The 5,109-nt window shown below is 42.4% G+C and overlaps 1 pseudogene; it reads right to left on the bottom strand.

Moving 5' to 3' along the window:
* Nucleotides 1–3,709: 3,709 nt before the first annotated feature.
* On the bottom strand, nt 3,710–4,293 carry LOC100354600 (large ribosomal subunit protein eL19-like; annotated as a pseudogene).
* Between the last annotated feature and the right edge of the window lie 816 nt (nt 4,294–5,109).

Below are 5,109 nucleotides of genomic sequence, written 5' to 3'. Positions count from 1 at the left end.
CAGTTATTCTTAAGTGTTGAAATTTAACTGAAAAGTGATCCCTGTTAAATATAAGAGTGGGAATAAGAGAGGGAAGAGATATACAATTTGGGACATGCTCAAGCTGACTTGCCCCAAACGGTAGAGTTTGAAACATTCCAGGGGATTCCAATTCAATCCCATCAAGGTGGCATGTACCAATGCCATCTCACTAGTCCAAGTGATCAATTTCTGTTCACAATTGATCATAATGAAAGGACTAAGAGTCAAAGGGATCACATAAACAAGTCTAGTGCCTGCTAATACTAACCGGTAGAATAAAAAAGGGAGAGAACAATCCAACATGGGAAGCGAGATACACAGCAGACTCATAGAATGGTGGATGTCCTAAACAGCACTCTGGCCTCAGAATCAGCCCTAAAGGCATTCGGATCTGGCTGAAAAGCCCATGAGAGTATTTCAGGCATGGAAAGCCAAGACACTCTGGAAAAAAAAAAAAAAACCTAAATGAAAGATCTCCATGAGTGAGATCCCAGTGGAAAGAACAGGTCTTCAAAGAAGGAGGTACCTTTCTTTGAAGGGAGGAGAGAGCTTCCACTTTGACTATGACCTTGTCTAAATAAGATAAGAGTTGGTGAACTCAAAAGGCTTCCATAGCCTTGGAATCTCATGACTGGAGCATAGGGAGATTACTGATGCCATAAACAGGAGCGTCAATTTGTTAAGTCAACAACAGGAGTCACTGTGCACTTACTCCTCATGTAGGATCTCTGTCCTTAATGTGCTGTACATTGTGATTTAATGCTATAACTAGTACTGAAACAGTATTTTTCACTTTGTGTTTCTATGTGGGTGCAAACTGTTGAAATCTTTACTTAATATATGCTAAACTGATCTTCTGTATATAAAGAGAATTGAAAATGAATCTTGATGTGAATGGAAGGGGAGAGAGAGCGGGAAAGGGGAGGATTGCGGGTGGGAGGGAAGTCTTTGCGGGGGGGAAGCCATTGTAATCCATAAGCTGTACTTTGGAAATTTACATTCATTAAATAAAAGCTAAAAAAAAGAAGTTATGTTGTTGACAGTTAAAAATGACATATCTACTACTCATGTGGTTGCCCCTGACATAGAAGAGGCTGCTTGAAATTGGCAGCTGTAGAATAAGAAAGAGGAAAGTGATGGAGTTCGTGATGTATACATGTGCTAAAATATGTCTCAGGCCATTGTGGGAACTCCTTGTTTTTACAAATATTGCCATTTTCTTATGAGGGACAACCAGTGCAGGAACAGAAATCTGAGTCTAATATGAGCACCACTTAGGGAAGTTTCCTTGTAAAGTCCACGTTTATTTAGGTTTCTTTGCTATGATCTTCATTATCAACCTGCATTCTTCTGACAGGAGAGGTTAAGAGCAACACATTTGGGACTCACATCGCAGTGGTGCCAATGGCTACACTTGAAGCCTGAGTCTAGTTGCTTAGATCTTTTAAGGATGTAACTTTCCCCTTTTTAAAATGGTCATGTTAATTTCTAGCTGTTTGAAAATATTGAGAATCAAATGATGTAATGCATGTGACAACCTTAGCACAAGGTTTGCCCTACATCACTCAATCAATGTCAGCTATCAGGCATTCTCAGATAAAGAGACTTAAGAGGCCTCAGCAACAGCAAGCGAAGGACATACACACCTCTAGTGTGTGGTTTGCTAACTAGTCAGGAACTGGTGTGTGGTTTGCTAACTAGTCAGCAACAGCATCCCCATTGGGGAACATGTGAGACTCAGGCTCCATTGTTCTGGACTTGTGAACGAACATCTGCATTTTAATGTGATCCTGTGTAATTTGCATGCACATTAATGATGAGAAGCACTAGGCACACTCCTGTTCCAGGATAATGTGTGTGTGTGTGGGGGGGGGTGGTTTCCTCTGGCTTTGGACTTATACACAGGTGCTCAAGATCCCACCCATTTCAGACAGCTGGTTGGAGATATTGTCCTCAACCCTTTCCCACCCCAGCTTTCTGAAGATCTGCATACTGCTATTCCACTTCTCTGAATTAGCAGAAATCTGTGCGTGAAGTGGTTGTGGTGGTGTTATTAGTGTTTTCTGTTTTTCTACCCCGATCTAAGTAAGAGGATACCTCTAGGGCCATCATTCTGAAGACTGGGGATGCCTTAAGAAATTAGAAGTATGCATATCATACTGCATTGGCTGTAGGTTGAGTGGGCAACTTCCAGATCCAGCCTGATTGGGTGGTACTGTTTAGACTGGGTGGAGCCTGGTGCACTAGAGCATTCTTGGGAGATACTGGCATGTGTTCCCTGGAGTGTGGGAGCATGTCTGAATGCAGGGGTTAGGGGCTGATGCTTCTCTAGAGATTTCTGAAATTAACATGTGCCTGGGAACAGAGCTGAGGAAACCTCCCCATCTGAGGTCTTGTGACCCTCAGGGAGCACAGAAAAGGGACCCAAGTATTTCCCCTGCTATGTGTGAAAGAACATGGAGTTAGAGAAGTAGCAGCTTAGTGGTGTGTGGTCTTAGATGCGGTGGTTAGGTTCACAGAACAATGTTCACGTGGCTGCAGAGGAACAAACCTTTCTCCATCTACAGAGTGCTCAGAGATGCTCCCTTATGGGGAGAATACCATAATGGCAAAGGTAATTGGCAGCCAACAGAATCTTCAGATCATGACAGAGTGAGACCTGTGTTATCCCTATGCTAAGCAAGTGTAATCTTTAAGTCTTTGGTCCCTGAGAGGAGAATCTTAGTACCAGCTCTTGGACTTCCCTTCTTTCATAGTTCTAGAAAGGGAAGATGAGTGGAAGTGAAAGCAACTCCATTCCAAGTTCTTTGAACTATAAGCCTGACTGGTGATGAGGACAGGGAGGGATTCAAAGTGGAAATGAATTTAGAGTTTTAGAGTATGCCGGACTTTTCAACAACCTTTAATAACTGAAAGTGAACATGAGACTTGGGAATCTGTCCAAATGCTTGCTAAGAGAATGGTGATTGAAAATCAACAGACAATACTCCAAGGCTGTGCCTGGAGAAATATAAATATTTCTGATTGCCATCTCTCTGAGTTGTAAGTGCTCAAAACATTCCCAGGTTTTTAAGGTGTTTAACATCCACAGTTTGACCATCTGACAGCCATCTTTGGATTTCATGATTTGCAGTAACTTTCAGTTTTCTCAAGGATGGAATTGAAGCTCTTGTTGCAGTTGAGACCAGAGAGGGAACATTCCCCAGTCAGCAGCCTGCCCATGTCAGTCATGCTTTGTCCTCTGTTTGTTGTCATGTACAAGGTGACTCTTTGCTGTGTCGTTTACTTGTAAAGCCTGACAATGAAAAACACAACAAAAACAAAACAAGTGCTGATTCACGTAGCACCATGGAAATAGGCTGGAGACATTTGAAAAAGAATGACTCACAGCCAGTAAGCAAACATTTGGGAGAACACATGGAAAGAGATGTTTGTGCTGATGGTCATCTATTCCATGGACATCATCTAACAGCATCATCTATTCCATGAACATATTGACCAGAAGTTCTGTGTTGCGATTGCATCAAGAATATAACAAATCAGTGCCTATTCATCTCAGGGATACTGATCTTCCCTGCCTTGGACTCAACCTTCAATGCTGTGGTAGTTTTTCTTTTTTAGCAAGCAGGTAAAATTTGTTTTATTTTGATGATTGGCCCACTGTCATCACTAAGGCCACTATACACAGTCAGGAGAGGGCCAGCTCTATTTCTTTCCTCCTTGTACTGAGTCTTGATGATCTCGTCCTGCTTGGCTGGAAGAGACCCTTCCTAGTGCTTGCATGCGTGTCCATAGACGTGCAGAGCTCAGCTTGGTCAGTCAGGAGCTTCTCGCAGGCCTTGTCATCCTTCAGCTTGTGGATGTGTTCCATAGGAATCCACTTGATTTTGAACACATTTCCCTTTACCTTCAGGTATAAACTGTGATGCATGTAGCAGTCAATCTTCTTAGATTCCTGGTATCTTCTGAGCAGCCAGGGCATCCACTTTTTCCTTATCCAGATTGCCTTCTTGGCATTCGAGCATAGGCTGCACCCTTTCTCTTATGCCCACATGGCTGCCCTCCCAGCATGCCAAAGTGTTTTTCCAGCACTGAACCTAGGAATGGACAGTCATAGATTTGTGGATGATCAGCCTGTCTTTGATCAGCTTCCAGACCTTTGGATGGAAAATGGCACTGTGATTTGTTGATCTTGCTGGGGTCCAAAGAGAATCTCTTGCGGCAACAGAGGGCACTGGAGGCAAGCATCTTCTGAAGCCTAGGCATACTCATGGCTGTGGCCAAGGTGGTGATAGTTTTTCAGGCATCCATCAGGTTTTCAGTGGGAAATGAGGCTGACATTACCCTAGAATGAGGACTCAACACCAGTGCTGGAGCAATTTGGACTTTGCAACAATAAAAGCTGTCTCACAAAGGAGTGATCTTTCTGTCTCGTAAGTCATGAAATTTCAATGTTTTTTTTTTTCAAACTGTAAGAGATATATGTCAGGATATTATGATCTCCTTCTCTAGTTTCTGATGCCATACCTCTATTTTATATAGCCCCAATACTACTAATAGGTTTGAAGTATAATTGTAGGTCTTTCAGAAGGGTTAAATGTAAATTCAATCCATAATTGTACCAAAAGAGAAATCTTTAAAGTCATTGTTGCCTTATTTACAATAAAAACAATAGGTAAAATTATTTACCACTTGCTCTGAGCCAGTGACTCTGCCAAACCTCTCGCCCATTCATCCGTACAACTGTCCATCTATCCATCCATCCTTTCATCTGTCTAACCATCCCTCCATCCATCCTCCAACTGTCCATCCGTCCATCCATCCTTGCATCCATCCATCTATCCAGACATCCAGGCAACCACCTATCCATCCATTCATCATCTGTCTTCTGCTCATCGTCTGTTAAATCCTCAAGAGGACTCTGTGAGATTGGCATTACTATGTCAGTTTTATAGATGAACAGTGGCTGTTGAGTCTACAGGTTTGATCTGTAATGTGGTTGAAACTATTCAATACTCAAAGACAAAAATGAAACTCTAGGGCTGGCATTAGCTCTGAAAATATGAAGAATAAGAGACAGAGAAGCAG

The sequence above is a fragment of the Oryctolagus cuniculus genome, chromosome 18, assembly GCF_964237555.1.
Source record: "Oryctolagus cuniculus chromosome 18, mOryCun1.1, whole genome shotgun sequence".
NCBI classification, from domain to species: Eukaryota; Metazoa; Chordata; class Mammalia; order Lagomorpha; family Leporidae; genus Oryctolagus; species Oryctolagus cuniculus.
This window is presented reverse-complemented; position numbering and strand designations above follow the sequence as displayed.